This window comes from Heptranchias perlo, chromosome 14 (assembly GCF_035084215.1).
Source record: "Heptranchias perlo isolate sHepPer1 chromosome 14, sHepPer1.hap1, whole genome shotgun sequence".
Lineage (NCBI taxonomy): Eukaryota > Metazoa > Chordata > Chondrichthyes > Hexanchiformes > Hexanchidae > Heptranchias > Heptranchias perlo.
Genome location: NC_090338.1, coordinates 35,153,132 through 35,173,802, shown reverse-complemented (window position 1 = coordinate 35,173,802; position 20,671 = coordinate 35,153,132). Strand labels below are relative to the sequence as shown.

The following is a 20,671-nucleotide window of genomic DNA, read 5'->3' as shown; positions in this document are numbered from 1 at the left end:
TTAGAGTATGCCTTTTTCTTTAGTTTCAATTTTACCCTTAACTCTTTATTCATCCGTGGTGTTTCATTATTGGCTAGTTTGTTCTTGCTTTTTAGAGGAATATATTTCTCCTGAACTCTATTCATCACCGTTTTAAATATTTCCCACTGCTGTTCTATTTCTTTGTCTGTTAACATTTTTTTTCCAGTTTACCTTCCCTATTTCCATTCTCAACCCCTCAAAATTAGCTTTTTCCAATCCATTACTTTGGTCTTTGTCTTACTTATGTCCTTCTCAATCATTATTTTAAACCTTATGATGTTACAATCGCTATTGCCTAGATGTTCCCCTGCGCTTACTTCTTTTATCTGTTCTGATTCATTTCCCCGGTGAACAGTGATTCCTCTCTTGTTGGGCTTCTCACATACTGGGTAAGGAAGGAGTCATGTACACACTGTAAAAACTCCTTCCTCTTTTCCCCTTTCCCTACCTCTTCTTGCCAGTTTATTTGGGGATAGTTGAAATCTCCTATGATTATTATTCAATGTTTTTTACTCATTTCATATATTTGTCTACATATTTCTTCCTCCACTTCCCTTCCACTATTAGGTGGTCTGTAGAATATATCTATTAATTGATCCCTTGTTATCCTTTGTCTCAATCCATATGGATTCTGTTTCTATCTTAATGCTACTTATGTTCCTTTTTCTACTGCCATTATGTTATCTCTAATTAGTACAGCTACCCCACCCCCCTTCTTCCTTCCCTATCCTTTCTAATACATTATATCCTGCAATATTTAATTGCCAGTCCTGTTCCTTTTGTGACCATGTTTCAGTTATCCTTACTACATCTAGCTCCTCGCTATGAATTATTGCCTCCAGTTCCCCAGTTTTGTTTTGGGTGCTGTGCACATTGCTGTACAGGCAATTTAATTTGTTTTTAGTAATTGTTCCCCTCCCTTTGTTTTTAAACACTTACGTTCAACACTTTGCACTTATGTTCTGTAACTGTATTTGTTCCCTGACCGTTTATGTTCCCCTTATTCTTTAACTTGGTCTGACCTTTACTCTCATTTCCTATTTCTTTTTTCTTCAGACTTATGGGGGATGATTTTTACTCCGAGCCGAGTACCCCACACATCTGCAGATATTCGCGTGGGGAACCCCGGAAGCAAATTGAGTGCATCGCAATCTGCGATTGCAACTCAATTGAAGGTAAGAATTTGAGTTTCCGGGTTTCCCGTGCACCAGGCAGCCAGATTGATAGGCTGTCTGCCTGTCGACAGTGAAAGGAGCTGCAAATCAGAGAGGGGACGGGAGGGAGAGAGAGATCATCAGGCTTGGAAAAAATTGGAGGGAGGGAGGGACAGATGTGGACGACATTGGGCGGACGGGAGGGTTCAGCTTGCAACATAGATCTGGGGGGGGGGGTCAGCCAGTGGTGACATCAGTGGCGTACAGCCAACAATGAAGATCTGGGGGGGGGAGGGTGGTCGTCCAGCATCGGGGGGAGGTGTGTCCCAGCTTCGGGGGTGGGGCAGCCGATCGCGGTGTTCCTGTCGGCCACGTGAGCTTGTTGGGCCTGGATGAAGCACTCCTGCTCCTCTGCACCCACAAACAGTGCAATAAAAGCACTCACCTCATGGATCCAGCCCTTCCCACCTGCTTTCACCTGACGTGAATTGGAAGCAATGAGAAACCTGAACAGATAAGGTTAAATTCATTTTAATTTTCCAATACACAAAATATTAAGTACCTCAAGTACTGAGGTACATTGCCTTTTTTAAGTATTAGCCTGCCGGCTTTAAGTGGGGGCGAGACTTCCTGTCTGCGAGCTGTCCACACGCAGACAAATCTGCCTGTGTTAAACCCAGAAGTGGACGAGTTGGAGCCAGGATGCTGTCCCGCTCCAAAAAGCTGTTATTTTAACCACCCACCTGCCCCCAATCCACCCATTCTTAGGGGTTAAAATTTACCCCATGTTCTCTTCCTCAGATCCCTCCCCCAGTCTTACTAGTTTAAAGTCCTATTGACAGCCCTATTTATCCTTTCTACTAGGACACTGGTCCCATTCCAGTTCAGGTGGAGCCTGTCCCAACGGTGGAGCTCCTTCCTGTCCCAGTACTGGTGCTGGTGTCCCATGAAATGGAACCCCTCCTTCCCACACCAGTCTTTCAGCCACATGTTCACCTTCCTGATCTGTCTATCCCTGTGCCAATTAGCATGTGGCTCGGGCAGTAATCCCAAGATTACCACCCGTGAGGTCCTACTTTTTAATTTTGTTCCTAACTTTTAATATTCTCTTAGCAGGACCTCCTCCCTTTTCTTCCCTATGTCGTTGGTCCCAACATGGACCACGACAACTGGATCTTCCCCCTCCCTTTCCAAGTTCCTCTCCAGTTGCTCCAAGATATCCTTTACCCTTGCACCAGATAGGCAACACACCCTTCTGGACTCTTGGTCGCGACTGCGGAGGACGCTATCTATCCTCCTAATGACAGAATCCCCTTTGACTACAACCCTTTTATTCTGCTCTTTCCTCCCTCCTTGGACTGCTTCCTATTCCACGGTGCCATGGTTAGCATTCTGGCTGTCCACCCCGCATCCTTATCCTCACAGGTAGAAAGTACATTGTATCTGTTGGATAGGACCAGTGTCTGCAGGACCTCCTTCTCTACCTCCCCTTGGTTCCCCTTTCCCTGCTGAGCTATGTGTCAGAGTGTCTCTAAATCGCACTCCAGCTCAATGACTCTGAGCTGCAGTGACTCAAGGCAGAGGCATTTCTTGCAGTTGTGGCAATCCAGGACAGCCTTGGTGTCCACAAACTCCCACATACCACAGTCTCGACACACAACCCACATAGCCGTTTCTAGTTTTTATTAATTTTTTATTTCTTAGTATTAATTTAAATCTAAAACTAATAGAAACGCTTAGGGTCTAGATTATATTTGGTAGACAGATTTTAGCTTGATTTTGAATTAATTAGTAATTAGTTATTCTGAATATTGATTTATTTAACTATTTTTTTCATAGTTTATAGTCAAAGATAGAGGGCTTCAAGTTCGGCAGCATCGCGTCCGTTTTGTAGGTGCTACAAAATGGTGTCTGGAATGCATGCACACACTTCCAGCGTGGTATGCACTGGACGCCATCTTGGTAAATGCGTTCGCCCACATGCAGATAACAAACGCCAGCGCCATGTACAGTAGGGAGAATATGCGTCAGATCAGTGTGCAATACAGATTTAAAGGGACAGATGCATAGCTGAAAAGGTCTTAAACATGGAAGGTCCCCCACTGTTTAAAGGGATCATGCAGAATTTTCAGGTTAGTTGCTGGATTATTGTTTTTGGCTGCTGATGCACTTGTACCTGTTTTTGGAGGTCTCCTATACTTGAATACTAGGACTATGGCACATAGCCTAAAAATTAGAGCCAGGACTTTCAGGAGTGAAGTTAGGAAACGCTTCTACACGCAAAGAGTTGTAGAGGTTCGGAACGCTCTTCCGCAGATGGCAGTTGATGCTAGCTCAACTGTTTATTTTAAATCTAAGATGATAGATTTTTGTTGACCAAAGGTATTAAGTGATATGGGGCTAAGGCAGGTATAAGGAGCTAGGTCACAGATCAGCCATGATCTCACTGAATGGCGGAACAGGCTCGAGGGGCTAAATGGCCTATTCCCATTCCTATCTTCCTATGTATCTACAATAAAGTTTCAACACTCTACAGGGAGTTGGTTGGCTAGCTGACAGGCAACAGCGAGGGCACTGGCAGAGTGGTAGGGGTGGGACGGTAATGCTGTCATCCTGAGAGAGGACAGCAGGTTCATGTTCCACAAAGCCACTTTCTCCCGCAAGAAAGCGGGACGTGTGTCGGTGAGTGTCCTGTAGGATGTTTGGGTGATGTGGCTGTCATGGTTGAATAGCTGCCAGTGTGTGTGACCTGTGAGTTGTGGGTATGCAGCTTGCAACAGTGGTAATGTGTGAGGGTGAGAGGAAGCATCTGATTGGAAGAGTTGAGTACTGTTTGAAAGAGTTTGCTGGTATGTGGGTGATGAGGGTGTAGTGCGTGGAGCAGTGGATGCGGCTGGTGGTGCAGTGGTGCAGGCTAGGAGATGCCACTTGATAGTTGACCTCACTCACCTTGACCACTTGTGTCAAAGCATTGAACTTCTTCCTGCACGGCATCCATGTACGTGGCGGTATACGCCTGGCATTGACTTCAGCTCCTACTGCCTCGGGAATGTGTGTCTGGAGGGCATCTTGCCCCGCTGTGGATATAGGATGTCCTTCCTTCTGTCCACCTCTTGCACCAAGGCCTCTAGTGCATCAGCAGAGAACCTTGCTGCACGTTCCCTTGCAGGCCTGGTACAATCTCAGATCGACAGATTGGTGATGTCTGGCGTGCAGATTGGAGGATGTGGGATTTAGTAGTGCGCAATCTTTATTCCATGTTTTAAATAACTCAACAGTTTGTTGAGAAGGGACGGAACCTGCATCTGTGCTTCACATGTGCGATGTCTGCTCTCCATTCAGACTCTGTGCGGACCTGTATTTTATATTTTGCAAATCAGAGGTGCAGGCTGCTCCGAAATGGTGCGAGCCACTCGTAATATCGGGACCCCCTGCTGGTGAGCAGCCACTCAACAGCGCAGGTAGGTCTGGCTGTTCGCAGCAATCAGGGAAATTACCAGGCAGCACGAATGTTACATGCTGCTTGCATCTCAACGCCTGGGCGCAGGTTAATCGCGCACCGCAACCTCCGGCCTGGTTTCAGGGGTTATCCAATATAACATTGAGTGTCTATAGTAAATTAATTTCCTCAGGTTCCGCCGCTCCCCGCTCTGTGCTGACTATCACATCACCTTTTGAGATTTTCCCTGGGTTTGTTCAATGGCTCTGGTTTCCCACTCTTTTTAAGTGTTTGTTTAGCTTCAAGGCTTTTTTAACTAACACGAACAGACTAACCATTAAAAATACTAACCACTACTAAAGACTCTAACGGCTAAACACAATAACCACTAAAAACACTTACCAATAAACTAAATACTCCCACTGACTTACCTTCGGCGCTCCTCCATGGCATCACTTTTTGTCTTTATCTTCATTTTTTTTTCACCACTCAGCGTCTTTTTTACTCCCCGCTCAGGTCCACTCTCCGTGTCTCTTTTATTCCCCACTCAGGTCCACTCTCCGTGTCTCTTTTATTCCCCGCTCAGGTCCACTCTCCGTGTCTCTTTTATTCCCCACTCAGGTCCACTCTCCGTGTCTCTTTTATTCCCCGCTCAGGTCCACTCTCCGCGTCTCTTTTATTCCCCGCTCAGGTCCACTCTCAGCGTCTCTTTTATTCCCCGCTCAGGTTCACTCTCCGTGTCTCCTTTATTCCCCGCTCAGGCCCACTCTCCGTGTCTCTTTTATTCCCCGCTCAGGTTCACTCTCCGTGTCTCCTTTATTCCCCGCTCAGGCCCACTCTCCGTGTCTCTTTTATTCCCCGCTCAGGCCCACTCTCCGTGTCTCTTTTATTCCCCGCTCAGGTCCACTCTCAGCGTCTCTTTTATTCCCCGCTCAGGTCCACTCTCAGCGTCTCTTTTATTCCCCGCTCAGGTCCACTTTCCGTGTCTCTCTTATTCCCCGCTCAGGTCCACTCTCCGTGTCTCTTTTATTCCCCGCTCAGGCCCACTCTCCGTGTCTCTTTTATTCCCCGCTCAGGTCCACTCTCCGTGTCTCTTTTACTCCCCGCTCAGGTCCACTCTCCGTGTCTCTTTTATTCCCCGCTCAGGCCCACTCTCCGTGTCTCTTTTATTCCCCGCTCAGGTCCACTCTCAGCGTCTCTTTTATTCCGCGCTCAGGTCCACTCTCCGTGTCTCTTTTATTCCCCGCTCAGGCCCACTCTCCGTGTCTCTTTTATTCCCCGCTCAGGCCCACTCTCCGTGTCTCTTTTATTCCCCGCTCAGGTCCACTCTCCGTGTCTCTTTTATTCCCCGCTCAGGCCCACTCTCCGTGTCTCTTTTATTCCCCGCTCAGGTCCACTCTCAGCGTCTTTTTTATTCCCCGCTCAGGTCCACTCTCAGCGTCTCTTTTATTCCCCGCTCAGGTCCACTCTCAGCGTCTCTTTTACTCCCCGCTCAGGTCCACTCTCCGTGTCTCTTTTATTCCCCGCTCAGGTCCGCTCTCCGTGTCTCTTTTACTCCCCGCTCAAGTCTACTCTCCGTGTCCCTTTTATTCCCCGCTCAGGTCCACTCTCAGCGTCTCTTTTACTCCCCGCTGAGGTCCACTCTCAGCGTCTCTTTTACTCCCCGCTCAGGTCCACTCTCAGCGTCTCTTTTACTCCCCGCTCAGGTCCGCTCTCAGCGTCTCTTTTATGCCCCGCTCAGGTCCACTCTCAGCGTCTCTTTTACTCCCCGCTCAGGTCCACTCTCAGCGTCTCTTTTACTCCCCGCTCAGGTCCGCTCTCCGTGTCTCTTTTACTCCCCGCTCAAGTCCACTCTCCGTGTCCCTTTTATTCCCCGCTCAGGTCCGCTCTCCGTGTCCCTTTTATTCCCCGCTCAGGTCCACTCTCCGTGTCTCTTTTATTCCCCGCTCAGGTCCACTCTCCGTGTCTCTTTTATTCCCCGCTGAGGTCCACTCTCCGTGTCTCTTTTACTCCCCGCTCAGGTTTACTCTCAGCGTCTCTTTTATTCCCCGCTCAGGTCCACTCTCAGCGTTTGTTTTATTCCCTGCTCAGGTCCACTCTCCGTGTCTCTTTTACTCCCCGCTCAAGTCCACTCTCAGCGTCTCTTTTACTCCCCGCTCAGGTCCGCTCTCCGTGTCTCTTTTACTCCCCGCTCAAGTCCACTCTCCGTGTCCCTTTTATTCCCCGCTCAGGTCCACTCTCAGCGTCTCTTTTACTCCCCGCTCAGGTCCACTCTCCGTGTCCCTTTTATTCCCCGCTCAGGTCCGCTCTCCGTGTCCCTTTTATTCCCCGCTCAGGTCCACTCTCCGTGTCTCTTTTATTCCGCGCTCAGGTCCACTCTCAGCGTCTCTTTTATTCCCCGCTCAGGTCCACTCTCCGTGTCTCTTTTATTCCCTGCTCAGGTCCACTCTCCGTGTCTCTTTTATTCCCCGCTCAGGTCCACTCTCCGTGTCTCTTTTATTCCCCGCTCAGGTCCACTCTCCGTGTCTCTTTTATTCCCCGCTCAGGTCCATTCTCAGCGATTCTTTTACTCCCCGCTCAGGTCCACTCTCCGTGTCTCTTTTATTCCCCGCTCAGGTCCGCTCTCCGTGTCCCTTTTATTCCCCGCTCAGGTCCGCTCTCCGTGTCCCTTTTATTCCCCGCTCAGGTCCGCTCTCCGTGCCTCTTTTATTCCCCGCTCAGGTCCACTCTCAGCGTCTCTTTTATTCCCCGCTCAGGTCCACTCTCAGCGTCTCTTTTATTCCCCGCTCAGGTCCACTCTCCGTGTCTCTTTTATTCCCCGCTCAGGTCCGCTCTCAGCGTCTCTTTTATTCCCCGCTCAGGTCCACTCTCAGCGTCTCTTTTATTCCCCGCTCAGGTCCACTCTCAGCGTCTCTTTTATTCCCCGCTCAGGTCCACTCTCCGTGTCTCTTTTATTCCCCGCTCAGGTCCACTCTCCGTGTCTCTTTTATTCCCCGCTCAGGTCCACTCTCCGTGTCTCTTTTATTCCCCGCTCAGGTCCGCTTTCCTCAACTCATTGTCTGTCACAAAATGTCACCTGTTCCACATTTACTGCTTGTCCGTGCTCAGCGCTCATACGTTACCACTCTTTCATTAATCTCATGCATGCCCACACTGCAGCACGGCACTCATTCAAGCTGGAATTTACAATTGAAAGCCTTGCCACACTCATGCTCATTTATTAGCATACAGAATGCCCTTTAAGTTGGCATTTGGCAATCACCTTGTACTCTGGGAAATGCAGCAGTGCAGTCACTGTTTCATGCTGTTCACTGGGACAGGAGATGGAAGTGCTCGTCATGCTGACCTACTTAATGCATCACATTAGCAGTGCAAGCTGAGAATGTGCCACAGGGCAGTGACCGTGACAACCACTGGCAGCATTGTCCCTATGTTACAAGTCGTTGCAGTGGTAAAGTTCTTCAGTTGGCTCTCTGCTGACCTGTAGCAAGCTGAGGCAGTGGACTGCTGTCATTGGTAGGTGGTGTGCCAAGTCTGCAGATACGGGTAAGTGCTTACTCATCTTCTTGGCATGCTCCCTGTCATGCTTTCATCTGGTGCCACCTCAAACATGAAATACTGCGTTTGATGTAACAAACAAAACGAGCAAAAAAAAAGTCCCTCAACAATTCCTCAAAAAATTAATTTTAAAAATTCAGAAAAATGGAAAAGTGCCCTATATAAACAGCACAATATTAAAAACAATAAAACCAGACTGACCACCCGGTGTCAGACCACTAGGCACCAGACACAACAAAGGCAAACCAAACCCAGTTGACCCTACAAAGTCCTCCTCACTAACATCTGGGGATTTGTGCCAAAATTGGGAGAGCTGTCCCACAGACTAGTCAAGAAACAGCCTGACATAGCCATACTCACAGAATCATACCTTTCAGCCAACATCCCAGACTCTTCCATTACCATCCCTGGGTACGTCCTGTCCTACCAGCAGGTCAGACCCACTAGAGATGGCCGTACGGTGATGTACAGTCAGGAGGGAATGGAACGGGAGTCCTCAACATTGACTTCGGAATCCATGAAACCTCATGGCATCAGGCCAAACATGGGCAAGGAAACCTCCTGCTGATTACCACCTACCGCCCTCCCTCAGCTGATGAATCAGTCCTCCTCCATGTTGAGCACCACTTGGAGGAAGCACTGAGGGTAGCAAGGGCACAGAATGTACTCTGGGTGGGGGACTTCAATGTCCATCACCAAGAGTGGCTCGGTAGCACCACTCCTGACCAAGCTGGCCGAGTCTTGAAGGACACAGCTGCCAGACTGGGCCAGCGGCAGGTGGTGAGCGAACCAACACAAGGGAAGAACCTGCTTGATCTTGTCCTCACCAATCCACCTGTCATAGATGCATCTGTCCAAGACAGTATTGGTAGGAGTGACCACCGCACAGTCCTTGTGGAGACGAAGTCTCGTCTTCACAATGAGGATACCATCCAACATATGTGGCACTACCAACGTGCTAAATGGGATCGATTCAGAAGAGATCTAGCAGCTCAAAACTGGGCATCAATGAGGCGCTGTGGGCCATCAGCAGAATTGTATTCCAGCACAATCTGTAACCTCATGGCCCGGCATATTCCTCACTCTACCATCACCAACAAGCCAGGGGATCAATCCTGATACAATGAGGAGCCAACCTGGTGAAGCTACAACACAGGACTACATGCATGGCAAACAGTGGAACCAACATGCTATAGACAGAGCTAAGCGATTCCACAACCAAAGCTCTGCAGTCCTGCCAAATCCAGTCGTGAATAGTAGTGCACAATTAAACAACTAACAGGAGGAGGAGGCTCTGTGAACATCCCCATCCTCAATGATGGCAGAGTCCAGCACATGAGTGCAAAAGACAAGGCTGAAGCGTTTGCAACTATCTTCAGCAGAAGTGCCGAGTGGATGATCCATCTTGGCCTCCTCCCGATATCCCCACCATCACAGTAGCCAGTCTTCAGCCAATTCAATTCAATCCACGTGATATCAAGAAACGGTTGAGTGCACTGGATACAACAAAGGCTATGGGCCCCGACAAAATCCCGGCTGTAGTGCTGAAGCCTTGTACTCCAGAATCAGCCGCACCTCTAGCCAAACTGTTCCAGTACAGTTACAAGACTAGCGTCTACCCGACAATGTGGAAAATTGCCCAGGTATGTCCTGTCCACAAAAAGCAGGACAAATCCAATCCGGCCAATTACCGCCCCATCAGTCCACTCTCAATCATCAGCAAAGTGATGGAACGTGTCGTCGACAGTGCTTTCAAGCAGCACTTACTCACCAATAACCTGCTCAACGATGATCAGTTTGGGTTCCGCCAGGACCACTCGGCTCCACACCTCATTACAGCCTTGGTCCAAACATAGACAAAAGAGCTGAATTCCAGAGGTGAGGTGAGAATGACTGCCCTTGACACCAAGGCAGCATTTGACTGAATGTGGCACCAAAGCGCCCTGGTAAAATTGAAGTCAATGGGAATCAAGGGGAAAACTCTCCAGTGGCTAAAGTCATACCTAGCACAAAGGAAGATGGTAGTGGTTGTTGGAGGCCAATCATCTCAGCCCCAGGACATTTCTGCAGGAGTCCCTCAGGGCAGTGTCCTAGGCCCAACCATCTTCAGCTGCTTCATCAATGACCTTCCATCCATCATAAGGTCATGATGATTGCAGTGTTCAGCACCATTCGTAATCCCTCAGATAATGAAGCAGTCCGTGCCCGCATGCAGCAAGACCTGGACAACGTCCAGGCTTGGGCTGATAAGCGGCAAGTAACTTTCGTGCCAGACAAGTGCCAGGCAATGACCATCTCCAACGAGAGACAGTCGAGCCACCTCCCCTTGACATTCAACGGCATTACCATCGCTGAATCCCTCACCATCAACATCCTGGGGGTCACCATTGACCAGAAACTTAACTGGACCAGCCACATAAATACTGTGGCTACAAAAGCAGGTCAGAGGCTGGGTATTCTGCGGTGAGTGACTCACCTCCTGACTCCCGAAAGCCTTTCCACCATCTACAAGGCACAAGTGAGGAGTGTGATGGAATACTCTCCACTTGCCTGGATAAGTGCAGCTCCAACAACACTCAAGAAGCTCGATACCATCCAGGACAAAGCAGCCCGCTTGATTGGCACCCCATCCACCACGCTAAACATTCACTCCCTTCACTACTGGTGTATTGTGGTTGTAGTGTGTACCATCTACAGGATGCACTGCAGCAACTTGCCAAGGCTTCTTCGTCACCGCCTCCCAAACCCGCGACCTCTATCACCTAGAAGAACAACGGCAGCAGATACATGGGAACACCACCACCTACACATTCCCCGCCAAGTCACACACCATCCCGACTTGGAAATATATCGTCGTTCCTTCATCATCGCTGGGTCAAAATCCTGGAACTCCCTACCTAACAGACTGCAGCGGTTCAAGAAGGCGGCTCACCCCACCTTCTCAAGGGCAATTAGGGATGTGCAATAAATGCTGGCCTTGCCAGTGATGCCCACATCCCATGAACAAATAAAAAAAATTAAAAAGATATCATAAACATTGTAAAAAAAAGGCAAAAAGCCTATTGCTCCTTAAAAGCTTCACAGCGTATGGTGCTTTCCTTGCTCTCATTCCAAATAAGGGCTGAAGGAAGAATCAGGGTTAGAGGAGGAGAAGGAGAGAGGTTTAAGGAGGTAATTCCAGAGAGTAGATCCCAGGTGACTGTAAGCTCTATTGCCAATAGTGGTAGTGGGAATGGAGATGAACAAAAAGCCAGAATGAATCTAAAGGTTTGGGAATATGAACTAAGGAAAGCCAACTTCTGTAACACTGGGAACTTGGGTTTGGGATCCAGGAACACATTGAACTGGTCATTAAGTATGATCCTAGTATTGGAATTTATGGTCTGGATTTCTACATGGTCATGGGATGGCTTGGTTTCAGTATTTTACAGATAAAAAGATGAAAAGGGGACGCTTTGGTTCACAACACAAAATTTCTAAGGAGGAATCGATGAGGTGGTTTTTCTGAAATATGATGGTATCCTCCTGCCTGGAAAGTAATTTGAAGTAAGGAAAGAATAGGTTACCTTTTTGCTCTCTATTAGAGAGCAAAAAGGTAACCTATGTGTGGAGGCGGAAGACGGGGGTATGATTCTTAATGAATACTTTGCTTCGGTCTTCACAAAAGAGGGGGACATTGTAGTTGAGAAGGAGGAATGTGAAATATTGGATGGGATAAACATAGTGAGGGAGGAAATATTAAGGGATTAGCATCTTTGAAAGTAGATAAATCATCAGACCCAGATGAAATGTATCCCAGGCTGTTAAGAGAAGCAAGGGAGGAAATAGTGGAGGCTCTGATCATTATTTTCCAACCTTCTCTGGCTACAGGCGTGGTGCCGGAGGATTGGAGGACTACTAATGTTGTACCGTTGTTTAAAAAAGGGAAAAAAGAATAGACCTAGTAATTACAGGCCAGTCAATCTAACCTCGGTGGTGGGCAAATTATTGGAAACAATTCTGAGGGACAATATTAATTGTCATTTAGAAAGGCACGGATTAATGAAGGTCAATCAGCATGGATTTGTTAAGGGCAAGTTGTGTCTGACTAACTTGATTGAATTTTTTGAGGAGCTAACAAGGAGGGTCGATGAGGGTAGCAAGTTTGATGTAGTGTACATGGATTTTAGCAAGGCTTTTGACTGGTCAGAAAAGTAAAATCCCATGGGATCCAAGGGAAAGTGGCTAGTTGGATCCAAAATTGGTTCAGTGGCAAGAAGCAAAGGGTAATGGTCAACTCGTGTTTCTATGACTGGAAGACTGTTTCCAGTGGAGTTCCACAGGCCTCAGCACTCGGACCCTTGCTCTTTGTGGTGTATATTAATGATTTAGATGTAAATGTAGGGGGCATGGTTAAGATGTTTGCAGATGATACAAAAATTGGCCGTGTGGTTGATGGTGAAGAGGAAAGCTGTAGACTGCAGGAAGATATCAATGGACTGGTCAGATGGGCAGAAAAGTGGCAAATGGAATTCAATCCGGAGAAGTGTGAGGTAATGCATTTGGGGAGGACAAACAAGGCAAGGGAGTACACAATAAATGGGAGGATACTGAGTGGTATAGAGGAACATGGGGACCTTGGAGTGTATGTCCACGGATCCCTGAAGGTAGCAGGACAGGTAGATACGGTGGTTAAGAAGGCATACGGGATACCTTCCTTTATTAGCCGAGGCATAGAATATAAGAGCAGGGAGGTTATCCTAGAACTGTATAAAACACTAGTTAGGCCACAGCTTGAGTACTGCGTACGGTTCTGGTCACCACATTGCAGGAAGGATGTAATTGCACTAGGGAGGGTACAGAGGAGATTTACGAGGATGTTGCTAAGACTGGAGAATTTTAGCTATAAGGAAAGATTGGATAGACTGGGGTTGCTTTCATTTGAACAGAGGAGGCTGAGGGGCGATTTAATTGAGGCATATGAAATTATGAGGGGCCGAGATAGAGTGGATAGGAAGGACCTATTTCCCTTAGCAGAGGGTTCAATAACTAGGGGGCATAGATTTAAAGTGATTGGTAGAAGGATTAGAGGGGAGATGAGGAAAATTTTTTTCACCCAGAGGGTGGTGGGGGTCTGGAACTCACTGCCTGAAAGGGTGGCAGAGGCAGAAACCCTCAATGCATTTAAAAAGTACTTAGATGTGCACCTGAAGTGCCGTAATCTATAAGGCTACAGAGCAAGAGCTGGAAAGTGGGACTCGACTGGATAGCTCTTTTTCAGCCTGCACAGACACAATGGGCCGAATGGCCTCCTCTGTGCTGTAACTTTCTATGAATCTATGAAGAGCACATGAAACACGTACAGTAAAAGCAAATTGAAACAGTAAAAAGAAAAGCCAGAATGTAAAGAACTGTGTTCAGGGGGATATGGAGAGGAGTTTGGAGAGATAGAGTGGGCGAGTCCACAGAGGGCTGGGGAATCAGCAAGGACATAGGTGAACACAACTTGGTGCGGGACAGGATGTGACAGCAAAATGATGAAGGCATACATAAGGGTTTCAGCAGCAGTAAGGCTGAGGTGAGTGCGGAGGCAAGCAATGTTATGGAGCTGGAAGTTACTGCAGATCAGCTTCTATGTGTTCTTCTTCACAATCAAATGCAAACAATGCCTGATTAAGGTGTAAAGGTTACTCTATGTGGAAGATTTGCAGATGCTCCAATGTTGTACAAATGAGCAGTGAACCAAATTCCAAACCTGAAGAAATCTGAATTGGATATATTTGGACAGTTCAGGTTTGGATTGGCCTGTGCTTTTTATGTTTATATGATAAGCTTTTCAATCTATAATGGTCTCAGTCGTCAACAGTAAGATACCTTCAGCCATTAGTCAATTCCTTTCAAGAATTGGGTGAAGACTCGATAAAGTACACATTGCCTAAATTGGGGACAGGACTCTGTAGGTCACCTTTTGAAACAGAAGACTGTCTTCTGAACTCATTGTTCTTACTTGATGAAATTGGTTTCTGTCTTATAGTGGCACTGAAAAAATTACATACTCAAGGATGAAAACTTCTTAAAGGGATACACAGATAGTATTTTTAAAAAATATTGCACAACTTACTTTTAGCATATGGAGTAAAGCCAAAGAAGAAATACCGCTTGTTTCTTGTTTCGATCCCTTTTATAGTCCTATTTTAGGAAGCTATACACTTTCCCATTTCAGGCACCTAAGAACATAAGGAATAGGAGCAGGAATAAGCCATACGGCCCCTCGAGCCTGCTCCACCATTCAATCAGATAATGGCTGATCTTTGACCTCAGCTCCACTTTTCCGCCCGATCCCCATATCCTTTGATTCCCGAGAGTCCAAAAATCTATCGATCTCAGCCTTGAACATATTCAATGACTCAGCATCCACAGCCCTCTAGGGTAGAGAATGCCAAAGATTCACAACACCTCTGCATGAAAAAATTCCTCCTCATCTCAATCTTGAATGGCCGACCCTTTATCCTGGGACTATGCCCCCTAGTTCTAGACTCTCTAGCCAGGGGAAACAATCTCTCAGCATCTAGCCTGTCAAGCCCCCTCATAATCTTATATGTTTCAATGAGATCACCTCTCATTCTTCTAAACTCCATAGAGAATAGGCCCATTCTGCTCAACCTCTTCTCATAGGACAACCCTCTCATCCCAGGAATTAATCTAGTGAACCTTCTTTGTACCACTTCCAAAGCAAGTATATCCTTCCTTAGATAAGGAGACCAAAACTATATAAAGTATTCCAGGTGAGGTCTCACTAAAGCTCTGTACAACTGTAGTAAGACTTCCTTACTCTTGTACTCCAACCCCCTTGCCAACATGCCATTTGCTTTCCTAATTGCCTGCTGTACTTGCATACTAACTTTTTGTGTTTCTTGCATGAGGACACCCAAGTGTCTCTGAACATCAACATTTAATAGTTTCTCACCATTTAAAAAATATTCTGTTTTTCTATTCTTCCTACCAAAATGAATAACCTCACATTTCCCCACATTATACTCCATCTGCCACCTTCTTGCCCACTCAATTAATCTGTTCATATCGCTTTGCAGGCTCTTTGTGTCCTTCTCACAGCTTATTTTCCCACCTAGCTTTGTATCGTCAGCAAACATGGATACATTACACTCAGTCCTTTCATCTAAGTCATTAATATAGATTGTAAATAGCTGAGGCCCAAGCACTGATCCTCGTGGCACCCCACTAGTTACAGCCTGAGAATGACCCATTTATTCCTACTCTCTGTTTTCTGTCCTTTGACCAATCCTCTAATATATTACCCCCAATCCCATGTGTAACAACCTTTTATGTGGCTAGGGCATGATTTTATCGGGGATCCGGGAGGGGGGGTTGGGGTGGTGGAATACCTGACAGGAAACCTTATGATTTTGACGTAAGGATGTCTTTTATTTTTTTGGACGGTTTCCCCCCCGACAGGCCAGCCTGACTGACAGGCTGGCTCTCAGTCAGACAGGAGAAGAGGAAGGAAGAGGATGCGAGCAGATAAGTCTGAGTTGGGGGGGGGGCTCAGTCATTGGGGTGGGCTCAGTCATTGTGGGGGGCCCAGTCAGTCATCAGGGGTGGGTTCAGCCAGTCATCGAGGGTGCATAGTCATCCGGGGTGCATAGTCATCGGGGGGGGGGGGGGGGGAGGCATAGTCATCGGGGGTGGGGCATAGTCATCGGGGGTGGGGGCATAGTCATCGGAGGACATAGACATCGGGGTGCTCAGTCTTCGGGGGGGCATAGTCATTGGGGGGGCATAGTCGTCGGGGGGGGCATAGTCGTCGGGGGGGCCATACTCGTCGGGGGGGGGGGCATAGTCATTGGGGGGGCATAGTCATCGGGGGGGGCATAGTCATCGGGGAGCTCAGTCATCAGGGGTCATCAGGGGGCTCTCGGAGGGTTGGAGATCGTGAAGGGGGCTCGGAAATCGTGGGGGAGGTCGGAGATCATGGGGGGTGGGATTCGCTGCAGGTAGGCTTGTCGGGCCTGGGGGAAGCACTCCTGCTCTGCCGGGCCCACAAGTTGTGAAGTAGAAAGCCCGGGAATCCCGGCCCCCAGGAGTTAAAAACAAAAAATTTGTTAAAATGGTTGCCCACAGCCTCCTCAGAAGCTTTTAGTAACCAACCCACCTCCTAAGAGCGGATTGTTCGCCCGCCCCTCCTCCCACCTCCGTTAAAACCGGAAATTGGCGGGTTGGAGGCGGGTTTTAGATTTTTAAAAATTTACTGACCCCCCCACCCCACCCATTTTTCCAAGTTAAAATCATGCCCCTAGTTTCCGGATCAAGTATTGCAGGTCGGGTGTAGCACAGGTTAGGCGCAGAGTGAAGCTCCTCTACTCTACACAACAGCACACCTTATCTCAACACTAAAAAAAAACCCTGTACTGTACAAGCACAGCATTTTTCATTTCCTCCACCAACTCCTCAAAGTGAGATCGCCAATTTAATGCCGAACCACGGGCACTTTTGTCCCAAGGGCTCATGCAGCTTGGAAGCAAGTTGACGCTGCTCAAACTTATTACATATAGGATTCATGTAGCCAAGCAACAGAGGAGACTTTTGTCCCATCAGTTTGGGCTGGATTGAAACTCATATCCATGCTGCTAACCCACTGCAGCTTAATTGAGTTAGCCATAAAGGTGGTCATGTAGTTGTAATAGACATGTATCACTGTAAACATCTTCTTGAATAAGGAAGACAGTTCTCGGAAAATATCTTCAATGGAATAATCCTTTCAATTTGAAACTTGATTATTATAGAATCATATAGTACAGAAGGAGGCCTTTCGGCACATCGTGCCTGTACTGGCTTTTTGATCGAGCTATCCAATTTGTCCCACTCCCCTGCTCTTTCCCCATAGCCCTGCAAATTTTCAATTTAAAAGTTAATATAAATCTAATTTCAGTCTGTTATGAATATTATGAATATAGACTTTATGAAGGTTGAAAGAAATCGAATCTGATAAAATGGTTTTACTGTGTATTTGAAATGCAATTTTGGCTAATTGAATGAACTTGGAATTACAAAGAAGAGGGTGAAATAGAATTATGAATCTATATTCAATTAAACTCAACTGGCCAGTGTTATATTAAGTAATTTGGATGCATTCCTCTTATTTTTTAGGGTTGCCAGCTCTCCCGGATTGCCTGGGAGTTTCTGAGAATGGGGCATGAATGTCCCGGGAAAACTTTGCGCTTTAAATTACCCCCCTCCCCTGCTCCATGACATCACTGGCTGCTGCCACAAAGAAGCCTCTGGCTCGGTGACATCACCTTCCCGCCCCGGCTACAGTAGAGGGTCGGCATCTGCTTAGGAATGACTGAAAACTGAACCAGCTAGGTGCCAGGAGTCTGGAGGAAGCCGGGATTGGGGGGGGGGGGGGTGGGGGGTGGGGTGGGGGGTGGGGGGTGGAGAAAAGAGAGAGAGAGAGAGATAAAGAGAGATGGAACGGGGAGGTGTGGGTTAGGGTGAATAGGGACTAGAGAGCAGGAGATTGGGGCTCTAGGAGGAGAATGGGCATTTGGGATGAGGGTTTGGGGAATGGGAGAGAGGGAGACTGGGGAATGGGGGCCAGGGGGATTGGGGCTCAGGCATGGGGAGAAAGGAAGGCTGGGACTCCAGGGGAATGGGCATTGGGGATTGGGTGGGGGTGAGGCCCAGCATTTCCTGCAAAGCCAGGGGCAGCAGCAACTTGGTGAGTGAGAGCAGCACAGAGCGAGGAGCAGCCATTAAAAAGGTGAGTGAAACCTGGGGACTTTTCTGTGGGTAAATAGTGTTTGTTTCCACAGTTTGTGAATGGGGAACAACAGGACAGAGAATGAGGATTCTCATTATTAGAACAAAGGCGAAAGGGAGAAGGAAGGGCTATTAGACTATGGGATATTTCACCACTAGTGGCTATTGAGGCAGAGACTAGAGCAACATTTAAAAGGGAACGGGATTAATATTTGAAAAGGAGGGATATAAAAAGAGATGGGGGGAAATGGGGTTACAGGAGAGACCGTCAGAACAGGCACAGGGGGCCGGAATGGTCCCCTCCTATGCTGTAATTTCTATCATTCTATGAATACTCTCCCTTTATTGAGCCTGAGCCCAGGGACTGGTTTAGAAATGTTGCTCAGCTGAGTTTAGGACGATGTGCCCTGTGAGAAGTCCTCCAACCTCCAAGCTCACTGCATTTGGTGTAATCTATTGGTTTAGTTCAGGTTCGTCTGCACCGGCCGGTTTTGACATGTGAAGTTTAAGTGTAGATCAGTTCTGACTGAGGCTCCCAGTTCACAGTCGTCACCATCACACTGAGTCTGAGTCCAAATCAGAGTCCAAGGAGATAGGGAGAGAGATGGGGCCATTGACTGAGGAGCCCATGTGGTGCAGGGGGATTCTGGTTCTAGTTACAAGGTAAATATCAACAGGTTATAGGATTATTAGTTACAGGTGGGATATCGGGGTGTTACACATCTATTACATATACACTATCAGTATATTGTATTACTGTTGATTATCAGGGGCATCTGACTGTTAGCAGTATTACTATTAGTTATCGGTACAATATCATTGAGTTACTATTACTTACTAGTGAAATTGAAGTTCCTCCCACTTCCGGTTTCCGCCCTGCAAATCCCTCCCCTCACCTTTGGTTTCCCTTCTTCGCCTGCTTGCACGTTGTTTCCTGGTTCTCAAAACTTCGCGCACAACGGCTACTGACCCAAAACCACAAGAAAAGATACTCAACTCCAGGGGGCCCAACCTTCATAAGATAAATGCAATAACATTCGCAGACGTCACGTGGTCAAACGATACGTGACCGGATGTTGCATGATCAAACCTCCAGGAATACCTCCAACCAGAGTTGGCAGCCATAGTTACTGCTCAAATGCACAAACAAATAGAATTTATCTTGGCTTCTAGCATTACCATATATTAACATAAAATATTAATTCTCACTGTAAGGCATTTAGTAGAGAAAACAGCATTCCCAGATCTACAAGGATTCTCTTAATGAGAGCAAAGCTAGATATGGGCAGAAAATGTGAAATCTCACTAATTGATGGGATTTTACACTGCTGTGTTTCCTAAACAATTTTGTTGGCTAATTTAAAATACTTATCACATTGCTTTTTAATATGGCACAGCATGAAAACAAGAACAAACACAGAAACAGAGAGAGATAGAGAATATCAAGAGATATCTGAGCAAAGCGAATGAGGTGTAGATAGGGGCATTTGTAATCCATTTACCGTATATATATCCAGTACTCAAGGCATTTTTTGCACATTTCTTCAATTTTTCAGACATTTTCTTCCGATGTACATGTTAAATTATGAATTCTTTACTTATTGAATTTTAAAAACTGAAAATAAATCAGCACACAAGGTACATCCTATAAACTACTGTTATAACAACAACTTGGATTTACACAGTGCTGCTCATGTGCAGGAAGACATCTCAGGGTGCTTTGCAATATGGAGGAAAGAGATATGAAGGACATGGACAACAAGAGGAGGGAATTATAGAGCCTAGAATGAGGAACCAAAAGCATGGTTGAAGAAAACCACGAGGGGGAAATGAAAGACACCCAAAGCTAGAGCTCCCTGGATGACTAAAGATATAGAGATTATAATGAAATAGGAAAAGGAGGCTTATGATAAATGTCAGGTTCATAATTCAGTAGAGAACCAAGCTGAATACAAAAAGTACAGGGGACAACTGTAAAAAGAAATAAGAGGGGCAAGGAGAGTGTATGAGAATCGATTGGCGGGTAACATAAAAGGGAACCCAAAAGTCTTTTATAAACATATAAATAGTAATAGGATAGTCAAAGGAGGGGTGGGGCCGATTAGGAATCAAAAATTAGATCTTCTTATGGAGGCAGAGGGCATGGATGAGGTACTAAATGAATACTTTCCATCGGTCTTCTCTAGAGAAGAGGATGCTGCCAACGTCACAGTAAAGAAGGAGGTAGTAGAGAAATTGGATAGGTTTAAAAATAGATAAAAGGGAGGTACTTAAAAGATTGGCAGCACTCAAAGTAAAAAAAATCACTCGGTCCAGATGGGATGGATCCAAGGTTGCTGAGGGAAGTAAGGGTGGAAATTGCGGAGGCTCTGGCCATAATCTTCCAATCCTCCTTAGATATGGGGGTGGTGCCAGATGACTGGAGGATTGCAAATGTTACACCCCTGTCCAAATAAGGGGAGAGGGATAAACCTAGTAACTACAGGCCAGTCAGCCTAACATCGGTGGTGGGGAAACTTTTAGAGACGACAATCCAGGACAAAATTAATTGGCACTTGAATAAGTATGGGCTAATAAATGAAAGCCAGGACGGATTTGTGAAAGCCAAGTCTTGTTTGACTAACTAGATTGAGTTCTTTGATGAAGTAACAGAGAGGGTTGATGAGGGTGTTGATAACGTATTGGAGTTTGTAACTCACTGTGATGTTTGATTGTAACACATTGGAGAAATTAGAAATGTGAG

At 46.7% G+C, this 20,671-nt stretch overlaps 1 protein-coding gene across 1 annotated transcript in view; it reads right to left on the bottom strand.

The window, feature by feature from the left end:
- The window catches only part of spock1 (SPARC (osteonectin), cwcv and kazal like domains proteoglycan 1), a 480,071-nt gene that overhangs the window by 123,078 nt on the left and 336,322 nt on the right, over window positions 1-20,671 (bottom strand). The gene's annotated exons all lie outside the window — the stretch shown is intronic.